This window comes from Panthera tigris, chromosome A1 (assembly GCF_018350195.1).
Source record: "Panthera tigris isolate Pti1 chromosome A1, P.tigris_Pti1_mat1.1, whole genome shotgun sequence".
Lineage (NCBI taxonomy): Eukaryota > Metazoa > Chordata > Mammalia > Carnivora > Felidae > Panthera > Panthera tigris.
The window spans coordinates 213,225,033-213,243,911 of NC_056660.1; the positions used below are offsets into that span (position 1 = coordinate 213,225,033).

Genomic DNA, 18,879 nt, shown 5'->3' on the forward strand with positions numbered 1-18,879 from the left:
AGGCATGGTATTCAGTCAGGAAAGAATCAGAAGGTTAGAGCGCGAGAGAGCAAACAATGCAAAACAACGTAGAGGTTGTACCTTTTTGCCCCCATCCCCTCATGGCACTAAGAGCAAATCAGTTAGAAATATCAAAAACTCTATAAAAACAAGACTTGAGCTGCCTAATTGCAGCTTAATGGCAGCTTAGCAATGGACTTAAAAGATTACTTGATAGACTGCGTCTCTACTTTTTATTTTCTTTTTGCTGGGATCTGGGTTTTTTGGGGGGATTTTCTGTTTCTTATAGGCCATCATTTGTACGCTCTGAAATGTGATATGTGAAAGTGGTTGATCCGGAAAAATAGTTTGAGTCATTGCAGAAGCCCTTTCTTAGCGATGTGTCGAAGGTAATTAAGATGTTTATGGATAGGGGCACCTGGGTGGCTCAGTCAGTGGCCTGTCTGACTCTTGATTTCAGCTCAAGTCATGATCCCAGGGTTGTGCGATCGAGCTTCACGTCTGGCTCCATGCTGAGCATGGAACCTGCTTAAGATTCTCTCTCTCTCTCTCTCTCTCTCTCTCAACCTCCCTCCCTTCCTCCCTCCCTCCCTCCCTCCCTCCCTCCATCTCTCTCTCTCCCTCCCTCTGTCCCTCTCCCTGCTTTCTCTCTCAAAGATAAAAAAAAATTAAAAAAAGATGTTTATGGATAGTGGGGCAAGGCCCACACAGCATTGATAATTGCATATGTTGTAACTTAATTTGCCTGGCAGCCAGTATGCATATACATTCAATCTTCACGCGAGTACGTAGCCAAGTCCAGCTTTTATTTAATGAAAGCCATTTAGGAGGAGCCTGGAACTCATTAATTCACGAGCTACCAGTTTAGAATATGTGATAATTAATGCACAAGCTCGGCTAAAGTTTTCCTTTGATTTACAAAACCTTTTTCCCTAGATTATTGGAAATTAATAATGTAAAAATATTTCATAGGGATATATAGAATGAGAAGATAAACTACAGTGTCTTCAAGTTCCCTAGAGTCCTTTGGAATCACCTTCTATTTGCAAATCATTAATATGCTAATTAAAAACTTCTCTATTGATTGAATTGCTTCTCTGGTGACTTATGTTTGATAACAGTCTGAATGTCTCAACTGTGTTATCTGGTTTTGAGATACTGATTTTATTATGCTATTTACAAACAAATAAGTAAATATTAAACAGGTTTAAAAGCAGTATAATTACTTTAAAGTTTTAGAATTCAGACTCAGCATACATTTGTTCTATTATTGTTGATTAATTCTAATCAGTGCAATATTACTATAATGCTACCTAGGCTTACAAATTAAACCAAGCACGTTCATTCTTTGGTATGCAGAGCCTTAACCTGGGCACTAAAAACATAGGAAGCATTCAATAAAACAACATTCTTAATATACTTTAACCATTTACCATAGTGAGAGAATATTTTAAAATCTGGTAGGAAACCGTTTCTTTGTTTTTTTTTTTTAATTTTTTTTTAACGTTTTTTTATTTATTTTTGAGACAGAGAGAGACAGAGCATGAACGGGGGAGGGGCAGAGAGAGAGGGAGACACAGAATCGGAAGCAGGCTCCAGGCTCTGAGCCATCAGCCCAGAGCCCGACGCGGGGCTCGAACTCACTGACCGTGAGATCGTGACCTGAGCTGAAGTCGGAGCTTAACCGACTGAGCCACCCAGGCGCCCCGGAAACCGTTTCTTTGAATAAATAGTGTTGCATATAAATGCTGTAGCATGGTATTTTGCATTGATGCTGCTTACAAAAAACACTTCTGAAAATATTGTCTATACATGAGTCATCCTAACCCATTGGCAGAACCCATTAGCAATGCTTTGGCATATGTATTATAAATCCCTCACTAAGTTCTGGTACATTTTCTCACCTTAGATCATTAATGAAGTAGAAAACAACTGGTTATTTACAACTACTTAACATTTCTCCTGACTCTATTGTATTCCAACTCTGAGCCTGAAATTGCTCTAGTCCCACAAAGCCTTTGGGTGCAGTGGGGGTGAAGATGGTATTTACTCCATTAAAACCTAGCAAATTTAAGAAACAGAACTGTGATATCAGGATAAACCAAACAGAGGGCAGCCAAAGGTACCCGTGCCTTTCTTCAAGTAAATCTTTAAAAACATCCATGTTCTTTATTCTGAGAGAGGAGCTTTACAACCAATTAAGTTTTTTCAAGATCAATTATCCGCTCTCCCAAGAAACTTTGTTTTGAATAAGTTGCCTCCTGCTGTGCATAAAAAGTCTACAGTACATGGCTGATCCTCTAGAAGTGGTGGCATAAGGATAGAACCAATTTAAAATTTTTGGTAGAGATTTCACATGAGGTCTTCATTTCTAAACTTCCATTTCATTTTTCTGTAAATGTCAAAGTCACTGTTGAGTAAAATTGGTTCTGTTTCATGTGTGTAATGAACTCCACTGAAATGTGTCAAACAGCTTTGGCACCTCTCATCACGTAGCATTTCTCTTGTGCCAATGAATCATCATGGCAACAGCCATCAAATGATGCCTGTTTTTTTTTTTTGTAAATGTTTATATTTGTGGATAATATGCCAATCTGTTTGCAAACTGATGTATTTCCAGATGAAGCTATTTTAACAGTATTACCCTCGTTCTAAAATCACATTCCACACATTGCATTAATGAAGATAAAATCGAATGTGTTACAGCACATAAAATGGTGTTTCATGTGTAGTTGAGGCTCAAGGAATATTTGTTGATGTGAAATACTCATTTGGGACAAGAAACCCCCAAAAGCACGAATCAGAGGATAAAGACGAAGTTCTTTTTCCACATGGGGAAAGAATTCCAACCTATTTTATCATGAGAGAAAGTTATCAGGGTATGGTTAGGAACGGACTCTGGCACACCACACATCTGGATTAGAAGCTCAGCCCTACTCAACACTGGCTGGGGATCAACACGTGTCTCAATTTCTTTAACTATAACATGGGACAATTTTAACAGTACCTACCCCATAGGATGCCTGTGAGGATAAAATGAATGAATTCATGTGAGGTGTTAACAGTAAGATGGCCATAATTACCTAAGCTGTGAAAAAAAAAATCTCAGCAGAGGACACACATAGGCTATACCAGGAGCAGAGTTTTGCCTCTTGTGTATTTCTTGTTTGCAATTGAACAGTTAAACCAAAATCAGCCACCAATCTTTAAAGATCAGTGCATGCTCATTTCTGGATTAAGTTGATATCAGGAGTTCTGGTGACATTTTTATTTCTGGAGTGGACGGAGCTCCCTTCCCAAGCATGGCAGGTGCTTTCCCACCAATCCTTAATGACGCTGTTCAATTGCTTGTTTCATTCCTTTATGCATGTTGCCTGGCTCCTGAGGGTGTCTGGGCTTGTAGATGTTGTCTTTTCCCAAAAGATTTACTCAGGCAAACAAAGGAAAAGAGAAAGCATTTTACACCTTTAATTAGATATTCATAGCATGAATTTTAAACAACTTCTGTAGCAAACTATATGTCTAGGTTGCAGAAATGTATGAAAGACTTGATTTCATATTACTCCTTGCTTGTAAGTTAGGCTCTTTGGGAGCTACATTAATTCTTCTGGATGCATAGCCATTTAAGACAATGAAGCTTGAATAAGACTGCAAGATGTCAAAACCCACTTGTACATTAGTGTGAATGATTTCAATGAGTTTGCTCTTCTTTTTCAATAGCTCAATGAGAGGGCAGGCTGAGAGTATTGGCTGGGAGCTGGGGCCGGCTGGAGACAAGGGTTTCTTAGTAGGTGTAAGGAGTTCAGGGCAGATTTAAATTTATTGAATTGTAAAAGCAGGAGTCACATGGTTGGGTTTATCATTAAGTAGTTACGAAACTTGCCACATCACAGATGATTCTAAAGGCTCATACTGCTGCAAAGTGTCATGAGGAGTGGAGATGTTGTATTTAATTTTTCCTGATATTATATCTAAGCCTTTCATCAATTACATGAAGTCTAATAAGTAGTAATACTAGTTAAATCTGCTGTGTTCCATCCCTGACCTTATTATGTGAAGGTACTATGCTACCATAGACATGTTTTAATTTAGCCCTCATGCCCATTCTGTGAGGTGGATAATCTTATAATTTCTGCTGATGAGAAACTAAAGCTTGGAGAAGTTGAGTAACTTGTCCAAAGTGATGCCATGGGTGTGTAATAAAGCCAGATCCTGACCTTGGCACCAGAGTCCTTGCTCTGAACACACCTTGAGGAGTCACAGCTCATGATAAGTGCTCAGTATGGTTGTGACTTTAGAATGGAGTCTTCATGACTTCCCTAAAATTGTAACAGCCATACAGGTTCCTAGAGGTAAAAATAGTCATCACTAAGTACATAAGCTAAATAAGAACAGCAAAGGTTTGCTCTGTGCCAGGTAATGGAATAAATGCTCTATAAACATGTAAGTCTTTTTTTTAATGTTTATTTATTTTTGAGAGAGAGAGACACAGAGAGAGAGAGAGAGATGGAGTGTGAGCGGGGGAGGTGCAGAGACAGAGACAGACACAGAATCTGAAGCAGGCTCCAGGCTCTGAGCTGTCAGCGCAGAGCCTGACACAGGGATCAAACTCACGGACTGCAAGATCATGACCTGGGCCAGAGTTGGATGCTCAACCGACTGAGCCACCCAGGTGCCCCTAAAGATGTAATTCTTTAAAAACATTTTTTTTTAAATTTTTTTTTAACGTTTATTTATTTTTGAGACAGAGAGAGACAGAGCATGAATGGGGGAGGGGCAGAGAGAGAGGGAGACACAGAATTGGAAGCAGGCTCCAGGCTCCGAGCCATCAGCCCAGAGCCCGACGCGGGGCTCGAACTCACGGACCGCGAGATCGTGACCTGAGCTGAAGTCGGACGCCCAACCGACTGAGCCACCCAGGCGCCCCAAGATGTAATTCTTAAACAAGAATCCTTTGAGATGGAGACTATCATCCTTACCCTCTGCTTCAGAGATGAGAAACACAGGTTTCGAGGGACTGGATCCTTTGCCCAAGGATGCACAGCCAGTGGTTGGCAGAAGCTGGCTAAAACCCAGCTAATCTAGAGGCTCCTTCTTAACTATAACATTCATTGTCTCATTTGTAGTTTGCTCATGGAGACAGCATCTAGGTTTTACTTACCCTCATTTCAGACAAAATTTGAACAAATTTATCACCAGGTTTCTAAATCCCCAGCAAATTAAAGAGATTGGTCTAAGGAGCGCTGGAGGCTGGAGTACCAATTTTAGTAGGAGGCGATGGCTGAGGGGGGCAGAGAGAATGGCTACAAATGGCCAGCAGAAGAACTAAAGACAAAGGATGGAGTCAGGGGCCGGTCTGGGGAAGTAGTGATGCTCTGTGTTCCTATGCCAAGAACAGTGCCTGTGCAGAGTGACAGCGGATAAGCATTTGTAAAATAAGTGTGTGTATGGATGAATGCACAGGCGACTGAGTGTAAGAATGACTCAGTGCCTGAATTAATGACAGGATGACTCATGGGCGTGAGGATGAACATATGAATTCTTAGCAGCACTTGAGGGTACTACGATGTTGCAAATCTAGCAATGAATATTCATAACGATGACCTGGAATCATTAAGAAAAGGTCCAAGTCTCTTGAATGCTGGAGAAGTCATGGATATGTACAATAAATCTAAGTACGACGACTATCAAAAGTTGTTGTGGTGGTGTTTAGGAGAGCTGGGTTTTAGGTCCCACTTTGTTTCTGTCTTTCTCTTCCCATTTCATCTCAGACAAGCTTCTCTATCTCTCTGAGCTTATGTATGAAATTAGGGCTGGAGTGCTATTACCAGGGAGAGCATAGCATCGTGGTTGGAAGCACAATCCAGCCAGTTCACCCATTTGTATCCCAGCATCAATACTCATTAGTCTTGAGGAGTTGTCAAGTGGCTTGACATGATGTGCTTCAGTTTTCTCATCTTCAGATTGGGAATAGTAAACTTTGGGGTCTTGGTGGAGGGACTTGATAAATAAAACCTGGTTTCTCTTTCAAAGAAATTTCCAAAGAAATTAAGAAATAAAATGAAGAAGTGTGGGGCAGCTGGGTGGCTCAGTCAGTTAAGCGTCGGACTCAGACTCTTTAAAAAAATTATTTATTTATTTATTTTTGAGAGAGACAGAGACAGAGAGTGCATGTGTGTGGGAGGGGGTCGGCGGGGAGGGAAGGGGCAGAGAGAAAGGATCCCAAGCAGGCTCTACACTGTCAGCGCAGTCTGATGCAAATCTTGAACTCACAAACTATGAGATCATGACCTGAGCCAAAATCAAGAGTTTGCTTAACAAACTGAGCCACCCAGGCGCCCCTAAGCATCAGACTCTTAGTTTCCCCTAAGGCCATGACTTTATGTTTCATGAGATGGAGCCCCTTGTTGGGTTCTCTTCTGCCCCCCCAGCATGGAGCCTGCTTTGGATTCTCTCTCTCCCTCTCTCTCTGCCCTTCCCCTGCCTGCAGTCGCTCTCAAAATAAATGAACCTTGAAACAAAGAAGTGTTAGAAGGAGACTAAGCTATCACATTTATTACTAAAATAATAAAAGGCAGATTGGAAAGGTAGCTTAGTGTGACAGCCGAGCAGGCTTGCTAAGTAAACCCCAGCATTAGTCAGAGGCCCCCTGGAGTCAGGGTTGCATTTCGCTTTGTCTTTTACAAAAGCCACGGAGCAGGCTCTGATTCTACATGCAGCGCCAGAGAGAATGACTTCCTGCTCCCACTTCTGGACAGCTAAGGTACAGAACCTGGATGTCTGAAGAAATGATCCCAAGGAATCTGTTTTCATACTCAATAATTTAAAAAGATCATCAGATGGGGCGCCCGGGTGGTTCAGTCGGTTGAGTACCAGACTTTCAGTTCAGGTCATGATCTCACCGTTCATTGGTTGGAGCCCCCACGTCAAGCTCTGTGCTGACAGCTCAGAGCCTGGAGCCTGCTTTGGATTCTGTGTCTCCCTCTCTCTCTGCCCCTCCCCCACTCATGCTTTGTCTGTCTGTCTGTCTCTCTCTCTCAAAGATGAATAAATGTTAAAAAAATTAAAAAAGATCATTAGAGACATCTGTGATCTTGAGAGCCACTAAGTCATGTATTAATTACCAACAATTCTTGTATTCATAACTTTGCTTTTTGGAGTTGTTTACAGCATCACTAAAAGGAAAATGTATGAATAATTTACAGATGGGGAGTTTGAAGCTTCCCTTAAAATATCTTTCACTTCAGGTCAATCAATGCGTTCTAGGCAAAATGAGTTCTTTTCCATCTTTCTTCATCTTTCCGACTACACACACACACACACACACAAGGTGGGGGGCGAGAGAGAGCGAGTGAGCAAGCAAAAGGGATAATGATCTAGATGTTTTTATGTGCTTTGGACATTTGCCGGTTAGCACTGAAAACTACATGCTATTCTCACCCAAAAGGGTAGCACTATTTATAGCTGTGTAGCTCTTTATACCAAGTTTTAATGGGAAAAAATAATCGAACCCCCACTTGATGTTTGGATAGCTTCATTCATTCAATGTGTTTTATGTAACATTTTATCTGCAGAGGATTCATAACCTAAATTAGATGCTTCTCATAATATCCTGGTGTAATAACTTAGAAGACATTTAATTGAATAAATACTGTATAACAACGTAAAGGGGTACTGCAACATTTAAAGATTTATTCCCTGAAACGTACTAAAGTTGAAGGAGGTCTGTGCAGGTAGTGGCATCTTAACTAATCCAGGCTAATGTTAACTGACCATCAAATTAAACCTTCACAGACAGGAAGACAATGTGCTTCAATGGGTTGCTGGATGTTTTATCAATTTTGATTGCCTTCATTTAAAAACTTTAATTAGAACCTCTGTTTACTTGAGTCAAATTGTGCATAAAATATCATGCAAAACATTTTAAGAGGGAATTTTAATTATACCACTAAAGAAATGCCCTTGTTCAATGTTTACTAAACACTTGCCAGAACAAGTTAATTAATACATGTTTAAATAAGTGAAAGAAAAGGAAGGGAAACAAAAAAAAATCACGTTCATCTTTTGTCAAGTTTTACTGCAGTTGTCAAAGAAGTTCAATTTCTAATTTAAGGACTGTGCTGTTACAGTGTACATGTGTAATTATAAACAATGGGGCACCGGAACACAATGACGGCCAGCGGAAAGCTAATTCCCACTGGAAGTTGTTGTTCAAAATAATTGTGCGTTGTTACTTGATGTTCTGCAGTCATCAAATCAAGCACTTTGTAGTGCTCATTCATCTATTTATTTATTCCATGGTAGAAGATTGGAATGTTCAGTTGGCATCTAATATGGACTTTTAATTGTTTAAAGCTACAGAAAAATGCTTTTTAATAGAAAAAGCATAATGTGTAGACAAAAAAAAATTTGATGATGTTGAATTTTTAGTTCTCATTTTAATATGCCACCAACTTTTTGACTTTATTTTTTTTTTTAGAATCCTAATTTTTCTCATGTATGAATATAAACCATGATTGGCTATGTTAGTAAAGATTGATATTGGTAAACATTTGATAATTTACTAGAAAAGCAAAATGAAATCAATGTTTCTTGGATATACCCTATCTCAGTAGCTTTATGAAAAATTGGAAGAAAAAGTACCCAAATTAACTTAGAAATCTTCTGGAGAAAGAAAATGCACATATCCCATTAATGATCTCTACCATAATTAAGAAGCCTATTCTCTTACATAGCATAACCCACACAGTCCTATTGTAGTTTACTCCACTAGTGTTGAAACTGATCACCAAATTTCTCAAATCCTGTAAGAAGCCACAACCTGTGCTGGTTTGGGAAGCGACAGTGACTTAGGAGCAGGTCTCCCTTGGGTGTCCTACTTGAGGTTCCACTGATGGGCATGGCCAGGCCCATCAAGACAGTTAAATTAAGCCTCAACGGGATTGTTATAAAAATTACATATGATACAGTATGTAGAACACTCACCATGTTGCCGTGTAAACAGGCACTGAATATGAGTAGTATCCTTTTTGGTAAGCTCATTCATTGCTTACAAAGAACTGATCTTATGCAGTGCAAGAATAGTACATATGAACAATCTGCAGTCTTTGGGCCACTTAGTATTAGTAAAAAACATGAAGTCAAAATATCATAAAAGGCAGCCTACTTAAAAAACAAAACAAAAAGTGTTTTCTTCTATATATTATTTTTCTTTAAAAAATTTTAAAAATATTTATTTATTTTTGAGAGAGACAGACAGAGCATGAGCAGGGGAGGGGAAGAGAGAGAGAGAGGGAGATACAGAATCCAGGTGGGCTGCAGGTTATGAGCTGTCAGCACAGACCCCGATGCGGGGCTCAAACCCAGGAACCACAAGATCATGACTTGAATTGAAGTCCGATGCTCAACTGACTGAGCCACCCAGATAACCCTCTTTAAAAAATTTTTTTAATGTTTATTTTTGAGAGAGAGAGAGAGAGAGAGAGAGAGAGAGAGAGAGAAATGGGCAGAGAGGGAGACACAGAATCTGAAGCAGGCTCCAGGCTCTGAGCTGTCAGCACAGAGCCCAGTGCAGGGCTCAAAACCATGAACAGCAACATCATGACCTAAGCCAAAGTCGGATGCTTAACTGACTGAGCCACCCAGGCGCCCTCCGACATCCCTCTTTTAAAGAAGAAAACTTTATATCTAGAAAAAAGCATGTTTGATACTTAAGCATGCCACTGACTTGCTCTGTAATTTCAGCTGGCAGGGGAAATAGAATTTCCTAATGAATTTTTCCTAATAAAATAAGAACCTGAAGTGCCAGCATGTTTGCACACCTACCAATTATGAAGTGAGTTTCCCAGGATATTAAAACTAAGCCAAAATATAATTTAGTCCTATAAACTACTGTCAAACTCAGCTGTAGTTACATTTGAAGGATCAGGAATTATTTGATTAGCAATTGATTAATGGGCTTTAATGTGACTGATTATTTTTTCCAAAACACAGAATTTCTTTGTAAAATGAGTATTTTTTCCTATGAAGAAAATATTATATGTACCTAATATATATGTATAGATATATATTTAAACACTGCAAAGGCATCTTTGAGAGTCAAGTGTTTCTGACATCCTAACCTTAGAAGATGTTGCAACTCTGTCACTGATACTTCAGATGACTGTAAATAAAAATCAGGTATCCGTAGTTATAAATACTCTGTTTCACATTTTCTTTAGCAACAGCAAAAAATTTCAATTAATTGAATCTCAGCCAACTACAAATAATGCCAGAAGTGCAATACTTGGTGTACCAGGTCATGGGCAACCATTAATTAAGATGCAAAGGATCAGCACTAAAGGCCCCCAATACCGGATTTTTGTCCCAGAATTTTTTTTTTGATGGGTATGGACTGAAATATCTATAAAATGCACTTTCAGCTATATGAGAAAAGAGAGAATTGGGTACACTCTATTTTGCTTGCTCTGGAATTTTTGATAAAGTTCTGAAGTGTCATTTTTGAAAATGAAGATGAAAATAATCTTACTTAAGGATTTTTATTTATAGACTAGAAAAGCCCTTTAAATTCCATGTTATATTTATTTGTTTAAATCTTTATTTTGAGAGAGAGAGAGAGCATGAGCACACTCTGCATGTGAGCACCAGCAGGAGGAGGGGCAGAGAGTGAGGAGAGAGAGAATCCCAAGCAGTCTCCGTGCTGTCAGCACAGAGCCCTATACAGGGCTCAGTCTCACCAACCATGAGATCATGACCCGAGCCAAAATCAAGAGTCAGGCACTTAACTGACTGAGCCACCTAGGCATCCCCATGTTATCTTTATTCTAAAGGAACACCGATTCAATGATTTTCCATTGGAGAGATGGAGGGGAAGATGAAGATCTTTTTAAAAATGGTTAAAGCCACCAAATGTGAAATTTGTAAACTATGATGTACTGATTTAGAAAATTTTCCCCCAAATAACCCCCCAAAAGGCCAATAGAAATTATTTTCAAGAGACAATCCACAATCTTTCATAGTATCTAAATTTTGAAGGGCAGTATAATGGTGTGCATGCCCATGTGTGCGTGCCTGTGTGGGGTGTGTGTGTTTGTGTGTGTGTGTGTGTGTGTGTTGCTTTCCAGAATGTAGATATTTCTTCATGTTGCTTTATGGTAGTTGAGTTCAAACAAGAAGAATTCTCAGAAAAAGATCAGTACAACTTGTTAGCCTCCAATTTATCATCCACCTATCCAAGATTTAATGGTTGTGTTAACCCGGAGTCTCAAGAATAATTATAGTCTAAACCAAGTCCTTAAAGTAAGGAGATGAAAAGAACTGTATAAAGCGAAGGCTGTCATGAAATAGAAATTGCACAAGCAAGGGAACTTTCATCGTGTTGAGTAAGTACTTTACTATGGGATTCTTTTTTAAATTAAGGTGCCAGGTAAGTTGGATGAAAATAAAATATGTATGATTAGCAGGGAATACCTTGGCCCAGAGTAGTTGGATAGGAGTGGAAAAAGGACAGAGAGGTGGCTTTTTCCCCCCAAGTCATTACCAGCTTAGTTCACAGAAAAGTTATTTCAAATACTTTCTTTGAAAGACTGCTTTGAGGTCTGCTTTTAATTTGAACAGTTAAATATCATATTCATGCCAATGAATCTTTTTCCTCGTTTTAATATCATTAAGAAGAAAGCCTCCCAGGCCAGAGTGAATAGTGTAATTGCTTAAAAGAAGAAATATATAACATGCATATTTAATTCAAACCTTTAAAACAATTTCCTTATGTTGACTTGGCACCTTTGTTTATGTAAGACAGCCTTTTAGTTTTTTAAAAAACTAAACTACATAGTACCATATGGAAAAATCTCTAGAATAAGATTTTAGCAAAATACTCTTTCACAGCTCTTTCTCCGGTTGTATCTGTCTTCCCTGGTTATATCTGTTTAGGCTGCAGGTCAGTTTTATAGGATCTTTAAATTTTCTAATACAATTAGAGTAAGCCACGCTGTATAAATCTGAAAACCTCCTAAGAACAAGATAGGAGGTATCATGAAACTTAGGTCATAAATTCTACAAACAAGTGCTTTGAAATTTTCCATGTCTTGAAATGCTCCCACCAACTGAAGAATATTTGTTTTTGTGAAAACTTTCTAAAAAATAGAATGAATCGCCACTTTTCATAGCTCAACAGATTGCTGTCTGCATGCACGACATTTCCTACTGCTTATAACTAAAGAGAAATGACTTTGGCACTTTATCTGTTTGATGAAAGACTGTTATTGCTATTGCCCTGTGAGACACCAAGCCACCTGCCACAGCATCCCTGGCTGTCTGAGGCAATCCTCTCCAGTTGGTGTGGGAATAGAAAACCAATATGTCACCGGATAGAAGTAGCCACAGCATTCCAGCTAAGAGATTGGGCTTTGGAATCAGCCAGGTATAAGTTGAAATTTTTATTTACTTATATGACTTTGGACCTGTTAGGTAGCCTTTTAACGTTTTAGCCTTTTCACTTTTAAACTGAGGATGGTCATACTTAGGTCCCGGGGTATTAATGTGGAGATTGAATGACAGGGTGTACAGAGGGAGTAGATACATGATAGCTATTACTAGGTCATATTTTGGTGAAGGTCTGAGGGAGTGAAAGCTTTGGAGATGTTTTTCTTTTCCATCATAACTTTCAGATATGGTGGCTCACTGCCCCTCAAACTTTTCTGCGGAAATGTACTGAATAAAGATCCCTCAGAGGTATGAGAGCAGGACCGAATGGGTGAAATTTATTAAAGCCTTCAATTTTAAACATTTCAGCATATTTTGTATTCTACTCAATAATAGATCTAAATTGTTTTATTACTCATTTTTGCCCCTCAAATCTTGTAAATCTGATGCTCTGGTGTTACCTTCACACTGTGGCTTTGCCTGGCCTCTGGTACCTGTGGGGCATAAGAATGGCCAGCTTGGGGCCCACTGCAGAAAAACCAGACAATTCAGATTTCCATTAACTCTGCTTCCTAGTGCCCTTGTGCTGATGGTAGGCAGAGCTTTCTTTCTCTGACCACTCCATCTCATTCCAAAATGAAACATAGTCAGGGTAGGTATTCTCTTATGGATTATCCTTGCCATTTTAATTAAAAATGTTGGCTGATTTGGCTGAGAAATAGGGTGCAATGGGGAAGGGGAAGGGGATTGAGAGAAAAAAAATTTATTTCTTAGTGAAAAAAATTAAGTAAAATGTATTAAATGGTAAAACATATGCCACTTTATGTTGGCCCTTCCCCATCCCTATGTTGGTGTCCTTTAAGAAAATGTTAAGATAGCCTTAGAATCAGGAGGGTTGCTTAAAGATTATGGTATATGCTCAGTAGGGGTTGAATTTCATTCTATAAGTCTTGGGAAAACTTGCGGGTAATTTTGCAGATTAAGTGGGGAGGAAGATAATAACATGCTTTGGGTGACTTGCTATGTAGACAACTGGGTCTCAGCTGAGGCTAAATAACATTTCTTGTAAGTAAAAATTCAAGATAATAATAAATCAATACAATAAATAAACAAATAAATAACAATAATGTTGCATAAATAAATAATTTCATGATATAAATAATAAAATAGTTGTATTAGTTCTCAGCCTTCTGTCACTCTGATAGGTTAAACAACTATCTAAGTCTTTTTTCTCTTTTTCAAGTTTTTATTTAAATTCCAGTTAGTTATCATACAGTGTAATATTAGTTTCAGGTGTAGAATTTAGTGATTCATCACTTACATACAACACCCAGTACTCATCACAAGTGCCCTCCTTAATGCCCATCACCCGTTTGGCCCACATGTGAGTGAGTCTGTTTCTTGGTTTGCCTTTCCTTTCCCCCCCATGTTCATCTGTTTTGTTTCTTAAATTCCACATGTGAGTGAAATCATATGGTATTTGTCTTTCTCTGACCACTTAGCGTTATATTCTCTAGCTCCATCCATGTTGTTGCAAATGGCAAGATTTCATTCTTTTTTATGGCTGAGTAATATTCCTCTGTGTGTGTGTGTGTGTGTGTGTGTGTGTGTGTGTGTGTGTGTATCACATCTTCTTTATCCATTCATCTGTTAATGGACATTTGGGCTCATTCCGTAAATTGGCTGTTGTCAACAAAACTAAAAGGCCACCTATGGAGTGGGAGAGGATATTTGCACATGACATATCTGACAAAGGGTTAGTATCCAAAATATATAAAGAACTTATAAAACTGAACATCCAAAGAACAAATAATCCAGTTAAAAAATGGGCAGAAAACATGAAAAGACATTTTTACAAAGAAGACATACAGATGGCCAACAGATATATTAAAAGATGCTCAACATCACTGGGCATCAGGGAAGTACAAGTCAAAAGTACAATGAGATATCACCTCATACCTGTCAAAATGTCTAAAATTGACAACACAAGAAAAAACAGGTGTTGGTGAGGATATGGAGAAAGGGGAACCCTCTTGCATTGTTGATGGGAATGCAAACTGGTGCAGCCCCTCTGGAAAATAGTATGGAGGTTCCTCAAAAGGTTAAAAATAGAACTACCTTACTATCCAGCAATTGCACTACTAGGTATTTACCCAAAGGATACAAAAATATTAATTCAAAGGGATACATATGCCCCAATGTTGAAAACAATTATCCAACTTAAAAATAAAACCCCATAGAGTCTGTCCTCTGTTCACCATCAGCCTTTGCAACCCTTTGTGCTGGGAAACATAGGTTGAAGAAATTAAAGAGATAATTGTGGTACTTGTTAACATTTCATCCTGGTCAAAGGCCCATAAGGTAGATAGAGGGAAGAAGAGAGAGAGGGAAAAAGAGGGAGATTAAGAGCAAACTCTGCGATGGTCCCCTAATAATTGGGGAAAGGATGGAAATCAAATCTAAACTTATCTCCCACTGTTTGTTTACATTTTATGCAATGAAAGTAATATATACTTGTTGGGGCCCATGACATATTTGGCCTTTATTACTTCATAGATGGGCTATTTATTGTCTCAATTCTGTGTCATACATGTGTGATGATCAAAACAAACTTGTCTTACTGTAAATCTTCCCTTCTCAGCTGGGGCTTGCTTCCTGCTAGAAGTATGTGGTGGAGAAAGGGACAGGGTTTTGCTGTTCCCACTCTCCCAGTCCTGAGGCCCCAATTCATTAGCTTCAGTGCCTGCCTCCTGTCAACATTGAAGTTGTTAGCAGGGAGGAAGGGTAAGGTAATGGGACAGTACTTTATGCTTTCTAGGCCTGTCAAATTGTTCAAGCTGATGTTTCCGTGTGGCTCAAGTATATTATTAAAATGGACTTTCCTACCTTGGGGCACTTTGATGGGCTACTAAGAGATTTCTTACTTCTGGCCCCTCTTCTACAGCCCCCTTGCTCCAGGCTTATATGGTCTACTCAGGATGGCCTAAGAGGACTATTCACGGCATCTGGACACTTTTATATTCTTCATGCTGAGGTCACCTTGCTCCCCCAGGAGGCTCTATTGTATAGAGCCTGATGACCACCCCTCCTCCACTGGTTCTTTTCCCTTTGGCCTACATGTGTTCCCAGGAAACACTCACATACATATCCCTACACACTCCTTGGAATGCCCCAGGTCTCTTGCCCAAATAGTGAGGTAGTCCCTCTCTCAGACCCCAGTTGACAGCCTGCTCTCCCTGTGTCCAGCGTGAGCCAGGAACTGGCCCCCTTTGTGTCGCCCAGCTGCAGGGGCACCTCTCACAACAATCTGGGTGGTCCCGTGGATGTCTCTCTTAATACTGAAGTCTCTCTTGATTAGGTTTAGAATGGGAAGGTAGCAGACCCTCCTACAAAGGAGGGTGGCGATTCGGTTATGACAGAGCCTGCCAGTAATCTCCCCTTGAAATCCTCACTCTGATCCCCTTTTATTTTCTCCGCCTGGTGAGGCTGGCCTTCGTGCCATTTATGAATTCAGCACCTGATGGGAGTTGAACCCACATCCTTGTTGCCCATGCTATCTTGGTAACTGAGTTTTAACTGGGTTAAGGAGAGTCTTCTTCCTTACTATACACAAATCTGGCTTAATTCAATTAGGTAAAATAAGCAAACTCCCCATGATAACTAAATTTAAAAATATAGAAGCATGTCATCAAAATTAAGTCACTGCAACACATTTAACTTCTCTGGCAGGTAATTGGGCACTTAGAGTTTGATTTGACCATAAAAACAAGTCTGCACAAAATCAGTCTGAAACTGTCATAAAAAGAAATGAACTTTAAGACTGTATCAAATTCACATTGTGAGCTTTTTCCTCGAAAAGCGATATTTATAGGCTTGGTGCCAACCCTGTAAATGCAATCTGAAGCAAACATTTCCTTTGCACATTTTCATGAGATGCCTTTGATTATGTTGAACAGAGAGTGGATAAGATACTGGTTTGTTTTAAAGTTGTATAGCAGAGTTCCAGGTTTGAGCATGAGCTGTAGTTACCTCTGGGATTGCAACTGGTCTAGATGTGCCTGGCAGACTCTTGGGGGTCAGTCTGCCCAGAGTCTGTGAGCATGAGGCACCATGATGCCTCCCGGGAGAGAAATTGTCCTCAGGGAGGGAAGTGTCAAGTAGACAAGCTTGAACCTGTAATGAAGCCTCAGCCATCACATGGGAAGGACAATTCTGAGCACAGCATGATGCTGCCATTTGGATTTGTCCCCTTAGGGACTCAGGCCTGGATCTTACGGAGGAGGGGGCTGCAAAGAAACTGAAAGAGCTATTTTCACTAAAATCTTCTGAGACACTGAAGATTCAGATGACCTGAATATTCCAAAACCCCAGTTGATCCCTGTGCCTTCCTGACTAGAAAAAGCAGCACCTCCTCTGTCTGTTAGACTGATATAATCTTGCTTAAAGACAGCCTAGTAACCCCAAATCTGGATAGTTACCCTGCAAGGGGATGACAGCTCTCCTCATGTCCCCACCTTACCAGGCATCACTGCCTCTAGACCTGTATCCAGCAGTGGACCTCATTGGGCCTCCATGGGGCCAATTACAAAACCAGATCCAAGAGAAGAAGTCTCTCACAGAAAAGAACTGTAAGATTTTGAGGAATATGTGCTTGAATGGATTCTAAGGGTTTTATAGCAGGTAAGGAGGAACACAAGTTTAGATTGAGCATGTGTGCACTTACCAGGTATTCTTGGTTCTGTGTGTTTGGTTGGTTAACTCAAAAGTGGCTTCAGCCATTGCCAGTGTTGAAAGAAGTTCAGAGGCCAGAGATTCATTGGTATAATATAATAGAAGGAACTGAAAGATTTAGGGAGATAGGAAGTTGAAGTGGATATACTTTGTTACTATTCACCCACCTTAACTAGACAGCCTTCAAGCTACCTCTACGTGTCCCAGAGAATACTCCTTTCCTTCATTTACTGAGAAAATATACCAGCATTCTTGCAAGGGGCCATGGGGTTGTTCTCTGTAGGCTGGTGATGAATGTGGTGATGCCACTATTGAAATGGACTTCTTAGTTGCCGTGGTGATTGTATGCTGCCAGGATGGTAGAGGCAAGGTGCAGTATATGGCTTCAAGAGACAAGGTGGGCATGGCATCATAATACACACTTCGGCCAGAGTGGTGACCTGTGGAAATCTTTGGTGGCAGCTACTGGATCGTAGAGATCTTAGGACTAAAATAGTCTGCTAAGGTCTTCCTTGATCTGTAGAGCTGATAGACTCCAGATTTGGCAAGCAGACTCACCCCATATAGAGACCAAGCCTTTAACAAAATTCTAAGACTTGAGGCAATTCCTAGACCTAGTAACTGTGAATGAAGAAGAAGCTTGAAATCTTTGAGATCAGACTTTTTATAGAACCCAGCCTTCCCTAAGGGTCTTGTAACTATTTACCAGAGTTACTGTGTACAAGGAAAGAGAGAGATCCCAAAGTCTTCACACTGTTAGCGGTGGCCTCTCTCTGAAATTCCACTGGGATGGTATTGCTTTTGGTTTACTCTGTTAGACAGAGGGATCTCCTTTGACTTCCACTTGACTCCTTCTATTACAATGCTCCCATTCCAGGAATCAGGGAGCTAATGTAGAGATTTAGTTCTTGAGTTTATCTGTTCCAACTACTGTTCCAACTATATACTCAGTAACTGAATTGTAGTGGGCATGTGGACACTGGCTTTGAGATGAAGTTAATCCTGGGGCCCAGATGCCACTGTGGTATACTGGTCACGATGGGGGTTTAATGGAAGTCAAGAGGAAAGTGGAATGTATTTTATACTTGATTATGGTGAACAGAGAGTGGATAAAATATTGGTTTGTTTTAAAGTGATGTAGCAGAGCTCCAGGTTTGAGCACGAGCATGGTATAAAATCCAAAACAGTTCTTACCGCTCTGTAAGGAGGACTTGGAAACAACTTGGCTGCAGGTCAATTCTATCAGATCTCTTCCCTCCTGGAGTAGGCACTTACACTGGGTATAGATTTGCTTCCCCTGCATGCCATGATTCTGCTGCTACTGCCATCCATGGACTTAACATTGCCACATTTGCTGTCATCATAATAAGCCACCCAATATTGCTCTGAATAAGAAACTTCTTTTATTCCTATAAAAGGAATTCCTAAAAAAAAGTCAAGCAATGGGTGAATGCCCATGGGATTTTCTGATGTTACCATTTACCCAATTATCCTGAATCAGCTGGCCTTAAAGAAGAGTGAGTTGGCCAACTGAAAACTCAGTTACAGATGCAATTGGGAGACATCATTGTGAGACCGCATCACTGTCCTCCATTATGCTCTAATCTAGTGAATAGCATATGGTGCAGTTTCTCCATAAATAGAATTCCTGGAGTAGAATGGCAGCTCTCATTATTACATCTAAATTTCACTTATAAATATTTTATTTCTCAATCTCACAGACTT

The 18,879-nt window shown here is 39.9% G+C and overlaps 1 protein-coding gene across 11 annotated transcripts in view; it reads right to left on the reverse strand.

The window, feature by feature from the left end:
* Positions 1 to 18,650, reverse strand: part of CDH6 (cadherin 6) — a 93,485-nt gene extending 74,835 nt beyond the window's left edge. For 6 of the 11 annotated variants that reach the window (XR_006221432.1, XR_006221426.1, XR_006221429.1 and 3 more), the window contains exons 1-2: positions 17,347 to 17,539; positions 17,147 to 17,262 (exon numbers count right to left, since the gene is read on the reverse strand). The gene's annotated coding sequence lies outside the window, so the exon portion shown is untranslated. Of the gene's footprint in view, positions 1 to 15,044; positions 15,121 to 17,146; positions 17,263 to 17,321; positions 17,540 to 18,348 lie in introns of those variants that run through there. The other 5 variants (XM_042997204.1, XM_042997205.1, XM_042997219.1 and 2 more) reach the window with 5 other exon arrangements.
* Between the last annotated feature and the right edge of the window lie 229 nt (positions 18,651 to 18,879).